Below are 19241 nucleotides of genomic sequence, written 5' to 3' on the forward strand. Positions count from 1 at the left end.
GTTTAGAAATACTACTAGTTAATATCATTTCCCTTATAGAATTCAATAAATTAAAACACAGTGTCAGTGACCTTCATAGATCTCCAGTGCTAATAATTTATAAGATTAAAGTAATTTATAAAGCTGTCAAAATACACTGTGCCACATTAAATAAAATCCACAGCATGGGCATGTTATAGGACTTTGTTGCTATGCCGTGTGTGTGTGTGTGTGTGTGTGTGTGTGTGTGTGTGTGTATAATGTACTTTATATATTTACATATAAAATTTGAATTCTTCTTTGGGGTAATTGTACCATCTTACTGGTTTCCTCATTTATTAATGAATTAGATATAGCCTTTGAATGTTCATTTTATATTTGTCTGAGAGTCATTATGCTTTCAAAAAAGTGAGTTTGCCTTTTAACAAGTTTACTGTTCTTGCCAGAGTTTCCATGCTGCCCATGGGTGCATATGCAAGTTTTAGATCCCCTGAATGCCATACACAATTAATTGTGGGCAACCAGAAGTGCTGTCTTGGGCTCATTTAACTAGTGGGACATGCAGGGCATGGGAGTGGCAGTGTGGATGTTCTTGGGCTTTTCTTCCACTATTTTTTCCCCTAGGATTCCTATCAGGCTGTGACCTGGGAGGGTGGTATATGGGCCCAGATTTCTTTCTTGGGGTCCCAGACAACATGTTGCCCTAGTCTTTAACCTTCCAATTTTTTCTACTTTTCACTGGCTACTTGAACTTCGATTTCCTTTTTTGTGCATAAGAAAGCTGTTTTGATGTCACAACCTGCATTCTTTCTACCTTATGTCTTATAGTAAAATTCTATACTCAGGACTTAAAAGTGTGTTAATAGGAAAAGAAAGATCTTAAGATTTAAAAATTCACCAAAACAGATTATCCTAGCTATATTTAAATATAATCTAAAACAAAGTTGATTTAATATTGACTACTTTTAAGCAACTAATACCATTGATTTAAATGTATATATATTTTAATGTTTGTTTATTTTTGAGAGAGAGAGAGTGAGCAGGAGCTGGGAAGGGTCAGAGAGAGAAGGAGACAGAGAATCCCAAGCAGGCTCTTCGCTGTCTGAACAGAGCCCCATGTAGGGCTTGAACTCATGAACCATGAGATCATGACCTGAGTTGAAACCAAGAGTTGGACATGTAACTGAGTGAGCCACCCAGGTGCCCCACTAATACCATTGATGTAATATGAGGGAGGGCCTTGGCAGAATGGGGAACTAGTTATTATTGGTGTGAAAATACATTGGTGTGAAAATACATTTATATCTAAAAATATTATCCTCTTTTTCTTTTAAGTATTTTTAAAAATATATTTTGAGAGAGGGAGCTTGAGCACGAGTGGGGGAGGGGCAGAGAGAGGGAGAGAGAGGATCCCAAGCAGGCTCTGCGCTGTCAGTGTAGACCTATGTGGGGTTCAATCTCCCAAACTGTGAGATCATGACCTGAGCTGAAATCAAGAGTCAGACACTTAATGGAATGAGCCGCCCAGGCACCCCCAAGTATTTCTCTTAAAGCAGTTTTAGGTTTACAGCAAAACTGAGAGAAAGGTACAGAGATTTTCCATTTATTCCATGCCCTTACACATGCATAGCCTCCCCCATTATCAACAGTATAAGATGGTACATTCTTTACAAAGAATGAACCTACATTGACACATCATAATTACCCCAAAGCCCATAGTTTACCTTAGGGTTTAACTCTTGGTGTTGTACCTTCTATGGATTTGCAGAAAGGTATAATCAATGACACGTATCCATCATTACAATATCAGACAGAGTATTTTCACTGCTGTAGAAATTCTTTGCACTCTGCCTGTTCATCTCTCTTATCCCTCCACCTCAGGCAACCACTGATTTTTTTTTATTGTCTCCATAGTTTTGCTTTTTCCAGAATGTCATATAGTTGGAATTTTACCATATGTAGCCTTTTCAGATTGCCTTCTTTCCCTTAGTAACAAAGGCATTTGAGATTTCTCCATATGGTTACATGGCTTGATAGCTTGTTTCTTTTTAATGCTGAATAACATTCCATTGCTTGGATGTACCACAATTTATATATCCATTCACCTGCTGAGAGACATCTTGATTGCTTCCAAGTTTTAGCAGTTTTGAAGAAAGCTGCTTTAACATTCGTGTTGGGGTTTTTGTGTGGACATGTGTTTTCAACTCCTTTGGGTAGGTAACAAGCATGAGATTGCCAGCTCATATGGTAAGAGTATGTGTTTAATTTTGTAGGAAACTGCTGAACCTTGTTCCAAAGTGGGTGTACTATTTTACATTCCCAGTAGCAATGGATAAGAGTTTTTGTTTCTCCACGTCTTTGTCAGGATTTGGTGTTGTCAGTGTTTTGGATTTTGGTCATTTTAATAGGTGTTTAATGGTATCTCACTGAAGTTTTAGTTTGCATTTCCCTGATGATACCTGATGGGATGTATCATGATGAAGCATTCTTGTCATATGCCTATTATCTGTATATTTTCTTTGGTGAGCTATTAGTAAGCTCTTTAGCCCCCTTTTCAGTTTTTTTCCTTATTGTTGAATTTTAAGAGTTCTTTGTATGTTTTATTGGATACCAGTTCTTTTGTCAGATACGTGTTTTGCAAATGATTTTTCCCAGTCTGTGGTTTGTCTTTTCATTCTCTTGACAGTGTCTTTCACAGAACAGAAGTTTCTTGATTTTCTGTGATTTAAAAATTACACACCTCAGTATAATTTTTTTAGGCATATATCCCACTTCTGATGTTCCCTGAGCTTCCTGGATATGTGGTTTGGTGTTTGACATTAATTTGGGGAAATTCTAAGTTGTCATTGCTTCCAATATTTCTTCTGTTCCTTTATCTCTTTTTTCTCTTTCTGGAATTTCCATTATGTGCATGTTACACCTTTTGTAGTTGTCCCACAGTCCTTGCATATTCTGTTCTCTCTCTCTCTCTCTCTCTCTCTCTCTCTCTTGTTTTTTTTGGTCTTTGTTCTCTTTGCTTTTTGAATACATCATTACTATTATTTTGAACAGAAAGTTATCTGTTAGATCAGTTAAGAGTAAGAAAAATAAAAATAAAAATTTTTTTTGATCCTCTAGCTCATAGATTTTTTCCTAAGCTGTGTCCAGTTTACTAATTAGCACATCGAAGGTATTCTTTATTTATTTTGCAGCGTGGTTTTTTTTTTTTTTTTTATCTCTAGCATTTCTTTTAGGTTCTTTCTTGGGATTTCTCTCTCTTACATTGCATATCTGTTCTTGCATACTGTCTATTTTATACATAAGAACCCTTAGCATATTAATCATAGGTGTTTTAAATTCCCAGTCTGATAACTCCAGTATTTCTTCCATGTCTGGTTATGATGTTTGCTCTGTCTTTTCAAATTAAGTTTTTTGCCTTTGGTATGTCTTGTAATTTTTTCCCTGATAGCTGGATGTGAGGTACCAGGTAAAAGGAACTATTGTAAATAGGCCGTTAGTAATGTAGGTATAAGCTGTGGAAGGAGGGGTCCCAGTCTTTTAGTGAGGGTTTGCCTCTCCACTGTGAACTTACCAAGTGTTGGTCAGTACTGCCTCCTGCCTTGGTGGGACAGAATGGTTAGAGTAGGCTGGAGTTGGGTATTTCCCTTTCCAAAGTCAGTTATATTCTGATAATACCTCAGGAGTTGAGGCTGTGGTTAACTAGATTCCCTTGAGGGCAGGCCTTGTTAAGAAGAACAGAGTGCTCTTGTGCATTTAAGAATGTTTCCTTTTCCCCTCCCTCTGCCAGAAACAGGTGATTTTTCTCACATGTTTATTGTGGGAATCTGGTAAGTGCCTCAGGTGCATTTTATAGTATTATGGAGGCCACCCTGTGACTGAGTCTCCCTGAAGTTTTTAACTTAGACTTGTCCACACTGAGCCTCCACCAATTGATCAAGTATATTCAGATTTTCTCACCCCGCACTGGATCCCATGGTGGTTTTTGCTGGTGAGTCTGTACTTTGGTAAGACGTGACTCCCCGTGTTTGCCTGTCTGTCTCTCCAGTATTAGGACACAGGGTTACCCTGCGTCTTCCGCTATCTGATGGATACAAAAAGAGCTGTTGATTTTTCAGTCTGTTCAGCTTTTTACTTGTTGTTAGAACACAGTGACAACTTTCAAGCTCCTTAACATGTGGAAATGGAAAACCACTATCATCCTCTTTCTAGGACTATGAGGTTTTTTTGTCTGTAGTATTTGTGGCAGTATGTAACCCAGTGTGTTCTTTGGCATTGGAGAAAATGCTTCCATAGCAACATGTACAGTTAATGCTGTATCTCACGCTTACTTAATATTCCGGGAGAAAATGCTTTGTTAACACTTTGAATCCACCTTTATTCTTAGCAGAGGTCACTCTAGTACCTGTGGTTCCTACTTCTTCATTGGAACTCTTGTTTTTTTCTTTTTCCTTTAAAGACTTCTGGCTTTTTCCTCTAATCACATTTATTTCAAGGGTCATCTTTTTTTAAAATAATGCATCTCTTCATTGTATAAGTTGATCCCCTTATTTTTAGTAGAGTTTGATTTCTCCTATATAGGCATTTTTTTGCACTTGGTTGGAAAAATCCTTGAAACAGTTTAAAGAATTGCTTTTTGTTGTTGTTGTTGTTGTTTATGTATAGAGTATATGGAGAGCTTTATATCATATATCTTGGCTGCTGCTGAATTCACCCTTTGTTTTATCCAAAACTTATATTCTCTGGCTTACCCATTTTTTCCCCCATGGAATCATTTACTTTAATATTTTTTTTTACATAATCAGCCAACTTTTTTTTTTTTTTTTTTTTTTTGAGGAGGTGGAGGGGGGCAAATGGGAGGGCATTTTCCATAGAGAATCAAAGAAATGTTTATTACTCAATAAGAATAATTCCAGAGCGAGGACTGAAGGAAGCCATGTTGAACTGTAGATTTTGGGCCATTGTCTAGGGCCAGTCATTAAAGTACCCACCTTGCATTTAATTCTTTCCTTTGCAAAATTAGACATTACTAACATGTTACAAAGCTTCTGTGTTTTTCCCATACAGTTAAATCCATGGATCCTAAATCCTTGAATGTCAAAACTGAAAGTAATACAGAGTTTACAAAGTATGCCAGTTTAGGATGCTAATTTTAGAATCAGTTACTTACAATTTTATCTAAGATTATTTATTTTGAGAGAGAAAGCACAAGTGGGGGAGGGGCAGATGGAGAAGGGGAGAGAGAATCCTAAGCAGGCTCCACACTGTCAGCACAGATGCAGGGCTTGAACTCATGAACCGTGAGATCATGACCTGAGCCAAAATCAAGAATAGGACGCTTAACTGACTGAGCCACCCAGGTGCCCCTAGAATCAGTTATTTTCATGACTTAGCATTAATCACAATAATAGCTAACAGCTATGTAATGTGCCCTGTACACTGAGTCCTGGTCTTAATGTTTTCTGTCTATTAATTACTTAAATTTCTTAACAATCTTTTCAGGCAGGTAATATTACTTCATTGTATACAAGGAACTGGAGTTATAGGGAGGTTTAGAAACTCTTTCAAGGTCACAGTTGTAAAGTGTACCTGGGATTTGTTTTAATCTGGTATGATAAGAAGTGCAGACATGGAAATGATTGTCATGAGGAAGAAGTTTTTAGTCACACGTTGCTTGGAAATAGGAGGCACAGCACATCATCCAGGGCCACATGGGGAAACACCAGGGTCCACTAGGGTGCAGGAAGAGCTGGGGGAAAGCATGGGCAAGAGCCTTTATTGTGTTTGTGGAAAGGAATGGGAGAGGCAGGGTAAGCAGGTTTAGGATTGAGTAGTTTGAATAATTTCTGTGGGCTGTGGGGCATAGGGACTTTGCCTAGTTTTCTGGTACCTGGCCATGAGATGATTAGGGCAGAGGAATATTACCCCTTGCAGTGTAAAAGCCAGATAGAAAGATTAATTACCAGTATGGACTCTGGAGTAGTTGGTTTTCATATGAAAGGTACACTTGAATTGGCTGTTCTTGGGAGGGGTAGTCTCTCCCCTATTAGTGAGGCCCTAGTTGCTGGAGCATCAAGGGTACAGAAAATAAAATACAGTCAATCTAGTTACATAGCTAGTAAATAGTGGAGCAAGGATTCCCCAGCAATATTTTGATTTAGGATGCTCTGAAGTCCTCTTGGTTGATACTCATGGATTCTAGACAATTCTGAAATATGACAGATGGATTAAGCTGCCTGTCAGTGTAATTACTGTGCTCCCACATAACTGAATGAAGAGCTTCAAAAGAGATTTAATGATGCTGCTCTGAAGCTGTTATTTGACATTTACTGGGTCCCATAAGTGTACTCAGTACATTCTCCTATACTGAGGCAGAGGTAGCAGCTGGTGGTACTTTGCAGACTTTGATTGACTTTGGTTGTGATCATCAGCCTGGTCATAATGGACAAAAAGCTAATAGATTCACAGCACTTTAACATTGTGGGACCATGATCCTGACATGTATTTTAATGCCAAGACAGAATCATTTGTAAAAGAGCCTTTTTTTAAAAAATGTTTTAATTTATTTTTGAGACAGAGAGAGAGACAGAGCATGAGCAGGGGAGGGGCAGAGAGAGTGGGAGACACAGAATCCCAAGCAGGCTTCAGGCTCTGAGCTGTCGGCACAGAGCCCGATGCGGGGCTCAAACACACAGACTGTGAGATCATGACCTGAGCTGAAGTTGGATGCTCAACCGACTGAGCCACCCAGGCGCCCCTAAAAGAGCCTTTTTTGAATTTACTTGACTTCTAAGCTAGAATATTTTTATTTATTTATTTATTTATTTATTTAAGAATTTTAAATATTTATGCTTTCCCTAGTTCTGTGCATGACGATGTAGGAGCCACCCCCTTTAAAAAAGTTTGTTCTAATTTGTCCCCCAATTTGAGAGAAGGTTAATCAGGTTGTTTCATACCATTGAGTTTTAGTTATCTTGTTTGTAAAATTAGAATAATTATACTTAATTTCTAGTATGGCTATGTGATTTAAGTAAATAGAGAGCTGGTTTATAGTTATAAGTCAGTGAACATGGGCTACTATTGTACATGTATTATACATAGTGTGTGTGTGTGTGTGTGTATATATATGTATATATATATGTATATACATATATGTATACACACACAGATCTATCAGTCATAGATAGTACAGCTTCTAGGGAGTTAACTCTTTTTCCCTTCTTTTCTCCCTCTCTTGCACTTTATCTATCTTCTTTTGCATATCAATAAGTAAGACTTCTTTCTGAAGCCACAGTCATTTTAAATAATTCTAAAGAGTTGTTATAGATACCTTCTATCCCATAAGGCAGGACTCAGAATGATAAGATTACAGATAGACTCATTTTTTTGTCTTATTAAGAAATGCAGTAGCTATTCTGAGTCGTTGTAGATGGAATCCTATTGGTTATATTGGAGGATTGGCACTACTGTCTTGACTTCGGAAAGGTCTGTCTTATCAGGTAAGCCCCATCTTCCTGAGTCATCACAGGACAGGGTACCTCCTTGGGTTCTGAGGATCTGCTAGATCAGAGACTCAACCTAGTGTACCAGAAGGGACTTGGACTCCATGAAATTATAGCTAGGGGTGTGTGTGTGTGTGTGTGTGTGTGTGTGTGTGTGTGTGTTTAAACCTTTTTTATGTGGTAAAAAATAACATGAGATCTACACTCTCAACAAATTTTTAAGTATACGGTACATTATTGTCAACTGTAAAGCACAGTGTTGTAAAGCAAATCTTTAGAACTTTTTCATCTTGCATGAATGAAACTCTATACCTACTTGAACAGCAACTACCCATTTCCTTCTCTTCACAGTTCCTGCCTACTACCATTCTACTGTCAGTTTCTGAGTTTGACTGCTTTGGATAACTCATCTAAGTGGAATCAGGAGGTATTTGTCCTTCTGTAATGGGATTATTTCACTTAGCATAATGTCTGCTGCAGTGGAAAGTGATATAGAGATTCCTCAAAAAATTGGAAATAGAGCTTCCATATGATCCAGCTATCCCACTTCTGATTATTCAAAAGAATTGAAGTCAGGATTTCAAATAGATATTTGAAATAGATATTTCTATGTTCATTTCAGTGTTCTCAGTAACCAAGAAGTGGAAACAACCTACATGTCCATTGATGGATGCATAGATAAAGATATGAGACACACACACGAATATATATACAATGGGATGTTATTTACCATAAAAAAGGAATCCTGACCTATGCTGCAACACGAATTATAACCATGTTTTAAGGGAAAATTTGGGGGAAGAAGTTTGTAGCTTTATATCATTTTCTCAAAGGGTTTGAAATCCAAACAAAATTAAGATCCTGCATTGGGTCAAGTCTAATGCTAAACAAACTTGGGATAAATTAAATTTGTCTTTGTCTTCCATGTTTGTGTTTACTCCAGATACTTAATGTGCTCATAACAATCATCTCCCTGCCCCCATTTTTAAAAGTCATCCTCCGTAGTTGGTCCTTCCTAGATAGAGCCCTAGTAGAGGCACTACTAATCTATCCTTTGAGAACATGCTTGTCCCAGTTTCTCAGAGCACTACTCTTTGCTAGGGAAATGAAAATGAACTGAGCGCAGATGTAATGGCTTGCCTTTCTTGGATATGAATATTTCCATGGGGAATTTCATGATGAAAGCTGAAGAAAGCGAGTAGTGGAGATTTGGGGCACAGGGCAAATTAGAGTGGTGGCAGGGAATGTGACAGGGCGGCTCTTCTCAGCTCTTTCAGGACATAGGACATACACGCTTTCCACATGCAAGACAGCCTCCTGTCTTTCAGCCCACTGAAAGACAAACAAAAAAGGGAAACATCCTTTTAATAATGTCATCTAATACTCATTTTTGCACCTTCAAGAAGGTCTCTTTAAAATTATTATTTTTGGTAGTAAATGTATCCTTCAGTATAATTGCCTTGGGCCCAATATTTTAGTGATTAAGAGTTAAGTTCTGTTGGTTTTTCTTCTCTGTAAGAGCTTGTGGCTAGAGGTTTCTATGTCACATATGATTGAAGAATAAATCTCAGTTGAAAGCTTAGCTTTTTTTTTTAAAAAAGCTTTTTTTTTTAAAGTCATTCTAGTTGCTTCTCAGGGATCTAATTATTTCTGAAGCATTCTTCTAGTAACACTATGGGAAGGATTTGATAGCGAAAAAAGAAGTTCCAAATTTATTTGATAGTTCCCACCTGCTGAGTTTTATCTTTTTTAAAGGGATGCCTTATCTTTTACATGATCCTTAATAACACGTATATAGTTCATATATGAAGACTGCTAATATAAAGGTTATATTAGGAAGCTTGTATACTTCCTATAGGTTTTAAGTATTGGATAAACTCAGGTATATTTCATATATATATTCTGTATTCTACATAGAATACTTTCTTATTAGAATTTAAGTCACTTTGTGATTTAGAAACTAAAAATAAGTCTATAATCATTGGCTTAAGGATTGATTTCCAGTGGATTTGTAGAAACAGTGCTTCCTATCCCAACTTCATTCCCATTTTACCCTCATTTTTTTTCTTAAAACAGATGTGACATTTAAACATTTCTCTAATGTTACTGGAATAACCAACTTTGTCAAGGAGGCATATGGTTTATGCAAACACAGAGATTATCTTGGAACATTGACATATGTAAGCTTAATTTTAAAAAGCCTGTGAAAATAGTGAGAAACAGATGGAGAGTTGCCATGGAAATCACTTACATATAGAGGAAGAAAAATGTTACTTTACAGTCACCGTCATTTCCAAAGGACTGGTCAGACTTGCAAAGGGTTTTTTCCTACCCACTGTAATAATAAAAACAGTTGTTGGCATGCTGTTATTTTTTTTCTTTGCATATGATTTTATAATGTTTTTATTGTGCTCTCAAGACATTACAAGTATGCATATTTTCATCAGTAAAGATTTTTTGGTAGTAGGAGAGAATTAATCCAATTATTCACCATTATGTTAAGTTATTCTTTTGCATTTTTTTCTTAATGAAATTATAACTTGTGGCTTATTAGTTTTTGTTCTCTCTATATAAGTTTTTGTCTTGTTATAACAAAATGTAGTCTCAGAATTACATAGCCTTTAAAAGAAGATGACTCAAATGTGCATTTATGGGTTAATTGCATTAGCTATCAAAAATAGAGACTGAAGTCTGGATAGCTGAATGAAAGTAATAAAAAAATTGCTTAGGCCAGATTTGTTATTAGAAATTATAATTGCTAAACGCTGCTCTTTACTATAGCTTAATCATAGAGAAGCTTAAAAGCCCTAAATAGGAAGTCATTTGCATTGCTCATTCCCACCTGATTGTTTTATATATTCATTACCATGCCCTTTGGAAAAGTCAATAACTAAATTCTAATTCTTTCTCCTTTCTTCTGAGGCAATTTTAGTTGCTGTGGTTCTGATGGAAGAGACTAATCAAAAGTGGGAGAAGAATTAGAATTGGGGCCATGGGGGATTTGGAACATCAACATAACATTTAATAAAATGTGAAGTTGAATTAATGCTGGTTTTGACCTTGAAAATGGAGTATGAAGAATAAAGGATAAGTATCTCACAATTCTTACAATTTGTAGGAATTAATAAAACCTTGTGTTTTTTTTTTCCAAAATACTAAGTTACACAATGAAAATCAATAGGAATTTAAAATGAGAATGTAGGAACCAGAGTAAAACCATGCTAAATTTTTAAAAGAATACAGATGGGTTAGCGTCTAAATAATTAATTTTTGTGTCTTCTTACTAGATTTGGATGGCAAATTGCATTTCTGCAATTGTGTTATGGCTACCATTGTGATTAAGAAATGGAAAATGAATTTCTGAGATCCAACAAAGTCTGGTCTCATCAACATCAGAGCCATGTAAGGAGAGGAAAAACAAAACAGAATTAAGAGGGTGGCAGAAGAGAAAGACCAGCAAGAATGGGAAAATACTCATATGTGGGGCAGCTGAATCTTGCAAATAAATTAGCCTTAGGAAAATTGCAGCCTGAGACATCTGTCATTTGTGAATGGGCAATGGTTTAGTTGGCTTCATACCTGAGCTAGGAGTTCTTGAATTCCTTCATTTGTTAGGGGCAAAGAAAAATGAACATTCTATTTTGTGAAATGTTTTGCGAATTAAAAGAAATAAATGTTTTATTGAAGTATAACATACATACAGGAAAGTGCACAAATCATAATGCATAGCTCAATCAATTTCCACAAAGTGAAAAGCCAGTTCCACCTAGAATGAGAAATACACTATTACCAGAAACCCATAGGCTCCCCTGGTCTCTATTGTCCCAAATATAACTACCACCCTAACTTTTAAGTCATAGAACAGTTTTGCCTGCTTTTAAATTTATATTAATATAGTTATAAAGGATGTATTTTTCCTGTCTTTGTTGATTGAATGTTACATTCGTGAGATTTATCCCTGTTGTTGCCTATAGCGATGCCCTGTTCATTTGCAGATCTCTGTATCTCTGTAGTATTCTTTTGTATGAAAAGTCCACAGTTTTGGACTACTGTTAACAGTATTGCTATGAAGATTTTTATAAGTGTTCTTATAGGGAACAGAGGTGCACATTTCTTTTTGTATATAACTAGGAGTGGAACTCTTGGATCATATGGTAATTGTTTTTAGTGGAAATGGCTCAGTAGTTTTTCTTTTTTTTTAAGATTAAAAAAATTTTTTTAATGTTTATTTTTGAGAGAGAGAGAGAGAGAGAGAGAGAGAGAGAGAGAGAGAGAGAGAACGGGGGAGGAGCAGAGAGACAGAGGGAGACACCGAATCTGAAGCAGGCTACAGGCTCTGAGCTGTCAGCACAGAGCCCGATGCAGGGTTCAAACCCATGAACTGTGAGATCATGACCTGAGCTGAAGTTGGATACTCAACCAACTGAGCCACTGAGGTGCCCCTAAGATTTTGTTTGTAAGTAATCTGTACATCCAGCATGGAGCTTGAACTCACAACCCCAAGATTGAGTGGCATGCTCCATTAACTGAGCCGGCCTGGAACCCCTGCTCGATAGTTTTTCTCAAGTGGTTTATGAAAGTTCTGTTTCATTTGCTTTTCATCCTTTCCAAATCTTGGTGTTATCAGTCATTTTTATTTTTAGCCATAATGGCAGATAGTAGTAGTATCTCATGGTGATATTAATTTGTGTTTCAACTAAAGGAGTTGAGTACTTCTAGATATGTTTATTGACTCCTTGGATATCATATCCTCTTTGCAAAGTGCCTGCTCATGTTTCTTGCCCGGTTTTTCTTTTTGATTGCCTATCTTTATCTTACAGATTTTAGAAGTTCTCTTGATTCTGGATCTTTTGTCAATAAGATGTATTGCAAACACCTTCCACTGTGGGGCTTTACTTTTTCACTTCTTAATCATGTCTTTGATGAATAGACGTTGTTAATTTTCATATGGAACAGTTTATCAATTTGGTTACATTTATGGTTAGTGCTTTTTATATTCTGTTGAAGAAATCTTTGCTTATTGAAATATAGAAATACTCCTACATGATTTCTTCTGGAAACTAATGTTTTATATTTCACATTTAGATCTATAATACATCTGAAACTGATATTGCCATATGGTGTATGGTTGAGGTTCAGGATTCAAATTTTTTACATGTTTTTTTTTTTTTTTTTTCAATTTTTCAATACAGTTGACCCGGTAACATTGACTAAAAACCATCTTTTCCTAATTCATTGTGTTACCTTTGTCATAAATCAATTGGATTCTTTGAATATTTGAATCAGACGGTGGAGTTCCTCAAAAAATATGCAGCTGGGATTTTGATAGGGTTTACCTTGAATCTGTAGATCAGTTTTGGAGGATTTGTTATTTTTGTAACATTGAATCTTCCAATCTGTGAGTGTGGTATATATCTCCCAATAATATTTTGTAATTTTAGAATATAATTGCTACACATCACTCAGTAGATTTATTTCTAAGCAATTGATGCTTTTTAAATGCTATTTTTAAAATTTGATTTTCTGTTTGTTTGATGCCAGTGTCTACAATTGCAACTGATTTTTGTATATTGGCTTTGTATCAAGAGACTTTTTAAAATTCTAGTAGTTTGTAAGATTTTGAATTTTGCACATACACAATCATGTTATCTGCCAATAATGAAAGATTTACAGTTTTATTTCTTCCCTTCAAATACTCATTCCTTTTATTTTATACCTATTATTGTTTTCTTGCCTTTTTTTGCACTGACCAGGTCCAAGCACCCCAGTGTAATGTTGAATAGAAGTGGTTATAACAGGTTTCTTATCTCCTCTATCTCAGGGAGAAAGCTTTTGAAATTTTGTTAAATATGTTTTCTGTAAGTCTAGAAAGGTCTTATGTAGAAATATTAACTTGATTATGTAAGAATTTTATTTTCTATTTTTTAATTGAGGTATAATTGACATATAACATTATATTAGTTTCACATATACAACATAATGATTTGATATTTGTGTACATATTTCATGATCACCACAATTAGTCTAGTTAATATCCATTACCTTAAATAGTTACAAAATATTTTTTCCTTTCTTGTGATGAGAATGTTTGAAGTTTTACTCTCTAAGCAACTTTCAAATATGCGATACAGTATTGTTAACTGTAGTCACCATACTGTACATTACATCCCCATGACTTATTTTATAACTGGAAATTTGTATTGTTTGCCCCTCTCACTTATCCCCCTTCCTTCCCCCCCCCCCCCCCCCTCACCTCTCACCTCTTCCTCTGGCAATCACCAGTGTGTTCTCTGTATTTAGGAGCTTGGGTTTTGTTTGCTTATTTGTTTTGTTTTTAAGATTTCACATGTAAGTGAGATTATACACAGTACCTGTCTTTCTCTGGTTTATTTCACTTACCATAATATCCTCATGGTCTATTTATGTTGTAAATGGCAAGATTTTATTCCTTTTTTATAGCTGAATAATATTCTATCACGTGTGTGTGTGTGTGTATTTATCCACTCATCTATTAATGGTTACTTAGGTTGTTTCCATATTTTGGCTATTATAAATAGTGCTGCAATGAACATAGGTATGCACATATCATGTTGAGGTTTTTTTGTTTTCTTCAGATGAATTCCCAGAAATGGAATTGCTGTATTGTATGGTAGTTCTATTTTTAATTTTTTGAGAGCCCTCTCTATTGTTTTCTATAATAGCTGCACCAATGTATATTTCCATCGTCAGTGCACAGGAGTTCCTTTTTCTCCATATACTGACCAGCACTTGTTATTTGTCTTTTTTTTTTTTTTTTTTTTTTTTTTATAATAGCCATTTTAAGAGAGGTGAGATGAGATGTCTCACTGTGGTCCTGATTTGCATTTCCCTGTTGATTAGATCAGCAATATTGAGCATGTCTTCTTTGGAAAAACTATTCAGATCTTCTTTCTGACCATTGTTTAGTAAGATTTTAAGTGATTTGAAGTTTTTGTGATATCTTCTTTCTCTCTCTCTTTTTTCAATTTGAGTGTGGTTGACCCACAATGTTACATTGGTTTCAGGTGCACAACTTGGTGATTTGACAAGTTTATGCATTGTGCTATGTTCCCCACAGGTATAGCTATCATCTCTCCTATTACATTGCTATTACCAAATCTTGACCATATTCCTTATGCTTTTCTTTTCATTCCCATGACTTATTCCATAACTGAAGGCCTGTCTCTCCCTCTTCCCTTCACCTGTTTTGCCCACTCACCTCTCCTCCCCTGGCAACCATCAGTTCGTTCTCAGGATTTGTAGTTCTGATTCTGCTTTTTGTTTTATTCATTTTTTTTAATTCCGTTTATGAATGGAATCATATGGTATTTGCCTTTCTCAGTCTGACTTATTTCACTTAGTATAATACCATCCAGATCCATCCATGTTGTGTCAACTGGCATGATCTCATCTGTTTTTATGGCTGTGTAATATTCTCATGTGTTTATGTACCACATTTTCCCTGTCCATTAATCTGTTGATGGTTACTTAGGTTGCTTTCCTGTGTGGCCATTGTAAATAATACTGCAATAAATATATATCCTTTTGAGTTAGTGTTTTTGTTTCTTTCTGGGTGAATACCCAATGGTGGAATTATTAGGTCATATGGTATTTTTATTTTTAATGTTTTGAGGACCTTTTATATGGTTTTCCACAGTGGCTGTACCAGTCTACATTCCCAGCTATGGTATATGGAGGTTCCTTTTTCTCTACATCCTTGCCAACACTTGTTATTTCTTGTCATTTTGATATTAGCCATTCTAACTGGTGTCAGGTGATACCTCATGGTTTCAGTGTGCATTTCCCTGTTGTTTAGTGATGTGGGCATCTTTTCATGTGTCCATTGGCTATCTGTACATCTTCTTTGGAAAAATGTCTATTCAGGTCCTCTGCCCATTTTTAATTGTATTATTTGTTTTTTGGGTGTTGGGTTGTATCAGTTCTTTATATATTTTGGATATTAACCTCTTATCAGACATACCATTTGCAAATATCTTCCTCTATTCATTCAGTAGGTTGTTTTTTTTTTTTTTGTCATTGTTGTTGATGGTATCCTTTGCTATGCAAAAGCTTTTTATTTTGATGTAGTGTTTAGTTATTTTTGCTTTTTTGTTTCCTTTGCCCCAGAAGACATATTTAGAAAAATATTGCTATGGCTGATATCAGAGAAATTATTGCCCATGTTCCTTTTTAGGATTTTATGGTTTCATGTTTCACATTGAAGTCTTTTTTTTTAAATATGAAATTTATTGTCAAATTGGTTTCCATACAACACCCAGTGCTCACCCCAACAGGTGCCCTCCTCAGTGCCCATCACCCACTTTCCCCTCCTTCCCACCCCCACCAACCCTCAGTTTATTCTCAGTTTTTAAGAGTCTCTTATGGTTTGCCTCTCTCCCTTGCTAACTTTTTTTTCCCCTTCCCCTCCCCCATGGTCTTCTGTTAAGTTTCTCAGGATCCACATAAGAGTGAAAACATATGGCATCTTTCTCTGTAGGACTTATTTCACTTAGCATAACACTCTCCAGTTCCATCCATGTTGCTACAAAAGGCCATATTTCATTCTTTCTCATTGCCAAGTAGTATTCCATTGTATATATAAACCACAGCTTCTTTATCCATGCATCAGTTGATGGACATTTAGGCTCTTTCCATAATTTGGTTATTGTTGAAAGTGCCGCTATAAACATTGGGGTACAAGTGCCCCTGTGCATCAGCACTCCTGTATCCCTTGGGTAAATTCATGTTTTCTGCCCATTTCTTCATTGGATTATTTGTTTTTCAGGTGTGGAGTTTGGTGAGTTCTTTGTAGATTTTGGATACTAGCCCTTTGCCTGATATGTCATTTGTAAATATCTTTTCCCATTCTGTCAGTTGCCTTTTAGTTTTGTTGATTGTTTCCTTTGTAGTGCAGAAGCTTTTTATCTTAATGAGGTCCCAATATTTCATTTTTGCTTCCAATTCCCTTGCCTTTGGAGATGTGTCAAGTAAGAAATTGCTGCGGCTGAGGTCAGAGAGGTTTTTTCCTGCTTTCTTCTGTACGGTTTTGATGGTTTCGTGTCTCACATTCAGGTCCTTTATCCATTTTGAGTTTATTTTTGTGAATCGTGTAAGAAAGTGGTCTAGTTTCATTCTTCTGCATGTTGCTGTCCAGTTCTCCCAGCACCATTTGTTAAAGAGACTGTCTTTTTTCCATTGGATATTCTTTCCTGCTTTGTCAAAGATTAGTTGGCCATACTTTTGTGGGTCCACTTCCGGAGTCTCTATTTTATTCCATTGATCTATATGTTTTTGTGCCAAATCCATGCTGTCTTGATGATTACAGCTTTGTAGTAGAGGCTAAAGTCTGGGATTGTGATGCCTCCCGCTTTGGTGTTCTTCTTCAATATTACTTTGGCTATTCAGCGTCTTTTGTGGTTCCATATGAATTTTAGGATTGCTTGTTCTAGCTTCGAGAAGAATGCTGGTGCAATTTTGATTGGGATTGCATTGAATGTGTAGATTGCTTTGGGTAGTATTGACATTTTAAAATATTTATTCTTCCAATCCATGAGCACTGAATGTTTTTGCATTTCTTTGTATCTTCTTCAGTTTCCTTCATAAGCTTTCTATAGTTTTCAGCATACAGATCTTTTACATCTTTGGTTAGGTTTATTCCTAGGTATTTTATGATTCTTGGTGCAATTGTGAATGGGATCAGTTTCTTTATTTGTCTTTCTGTTGCTTCATTATTAGTGTATAAGAATGCAGCTGATTTCTGTACATTAATTTTGTATCCTGAGACTTTGCTGAATTCATGTATCAGTTCTAGCAGACTTCTGGTGGAGTCTTTTGGGTTTTCCATGTATAGTATCATGTCATCTGCAAAAAGCGAAAGCTTGACTTCATCTTTGCCAATTTTGATGCCTTTGATTTCCTTTTGTTGTCTGATTGCTGATGCTAGAACTTCCAACACTATGTTAAACAACAGCGGTGAGAGTGGACCTCCCTGTTGTGTTCCTGATCTCAGGGAAAAAGCACTCAGTTTTTCCCCATTGAGGATGACATTAGCTGTGGGCTTTCCATAAATGGCTTTTATGATGTTTAAGTATGTTCCTTCTATCCCAACTTTCTTGAGTGTTTTTATTAAGAAAGGATGCTGAATTTTGTCAAATGCTTTTTCTGCATCGATTGACAGGATCATATGGTTCTTATCTTTTCTTTTATTAATGTGACATATCACAATGATTGATTTGCGAATGTTGAACCAGCCCTGCAGCCCAGGAATGAATCCCACTTGATCATGTTGAATAATTCTTTTTATATGTTGTTGTATTCGATTTGCTAGTGTCTTGTTGAGAATTTTTGTATCCATATTCATCAGGGATATTGGCCTGTAGTTCTCTTTTTTTACTGGGTCTCTGTCTGGTTTAGGAATCAATGTAATGCTGGCTTCATAGAATGAGTCTGGAAGTTTTCCTTCCCTTTCTATTTTTTTGGAACCGCTTGAGAAGGTTAGGTATTATCTCTGCTTTAATGGCATGGTAGAATTCCGCAGGGAAGCCATTTGGTCCTGGACTCTTATTTGTTGGGAGATTTTTGATAACTGACTCAATTTCTTCGCTGGTTATGGGTCTGTTCAAGTTTTCTATTTTTTCCGGTTCAAGTTTTGGAAGTGTGTGGGTGCTTAGGAATTTCCATTTCTTCCAGGTTGTCCAGTTTGTTGGCATATAATTTTTCATAGTATTCCCTGATAATTGCTTGTATTTCTGAGTGATTGGTTGTGGTAATTCCATTTTTATTCATGATTTTATCTATTTGGGTCATCTCTCTTTTCTTTTTTGAGAAGCCTGGCTAGTGGTTTATCAGTTTTGTTTTTATTTTTTCAAAAAAACAACTCTTGGTTTCATTGATCTGCTCTACAGTTTTTTTTTTAGATTCTATATTGTTTATTTCTGCTCTGATCTTTATTATTTCTCTTCTTCTGCTGGGTTTGAGGTGTCTTTGCTGTTCTGCTTCTATTTCCTTTAGGTGTGCAGTTGGATTTTGTAGTTGGGATTTTTCTTGTTTCTTGAGATAGGCCTGGATTGCAGTGTATTTTCCTCTCAGGACTGCCTTCACTGCATCCCAAAGCATTTGGATTGTTGTATTTTCATTTTCATTTGTTTCCATATTTTTTTAAATTTTTTCTCTTAATTGCTTGGTTGACCCATTTATTCTTTAGTAGGGTGTTCTTTAACCTCCATGCTTTTGGAGGTTTTCCAGACTTTTTCTTGTGGTTGATTTCAAGTTTCATAACATTGTGGTCTGAAAATGTGCATGGTATGATCTCATTTCTTTTATACTTATTAAGGGCTGTTTTGTGACCCAGTATGTGATCTATCTTGGAGAATGTTCCATTTGCACTCAAGAAGAAAGTAGATTCTGTTGCTCTGGGATGCAGAGTTCTAAATATATCTGTCAAATCCATCTGATCCAATGTATCATTCAGGGCCCTTGTTTCTCTATTGATTCTGTGTCTAGATGATCTATCCATTTCTGTAAGTGGGGTATTAAAGTCTCCTGCAATTACCACATTCTTATCAATCAGGTTTCCTATGTTTGTGATTGTTTTCTGTATTTGGGGGCTCCTGTATTTGGCTCATAGACATTTGTAATTGTTAGCTCTTCCTGATGGATAGACCCAGTAATTATTATGTAATGCCCTTCTTCATCTCTTGTTACAGCCTTTAATAAAATCTTGTTTGTCTGATATAAGTATGGCTA

At 36.1% G+C, this 19241-nt stretch overlaps 2 long non-coding RNA genes across 2 annotated transcripts in view; both read left to right on the forward strand.

Annotated features, from left to right (window-relative positions):
* The window catches only part of LOC122224304, a 211763-nt gene that overhangs the window by 82104 nt on the left and 110418 nt on the right, over positions 1–19241 (forward strand). The window lies entirely within an intron of this gene.
* Positions 1–19241, forward strand: part of LOC122224303 — a 52904-nt gene that overhangs the window by 17631 nt on the left and 16032 nt on the right. The window contains exon 2 of the long non-coding RNA XR_006204716.1: positions 10401–10880. This is a non-coding gene — a long non-coding RNA (uncharacterized LOC122224303). The remainder of the gene's footprint in view (positions 1–10400; positions 10881–19241) is intronic.

Source organism: Panthera leo, chromosome B4 (assembly GCF_018350215.1).
Source record: "Panthera leo isolate Ple1 chromosome B4, P.leo_Ple1_pat1.1, whole genome shotgun sequence".
Taxonomy (NCBI): domain Eukaryota; kingdom Metazoa; phylum Chordata; class Mammalia; order Carnivora; family Felidae; genus Panthera; species Panthera leo.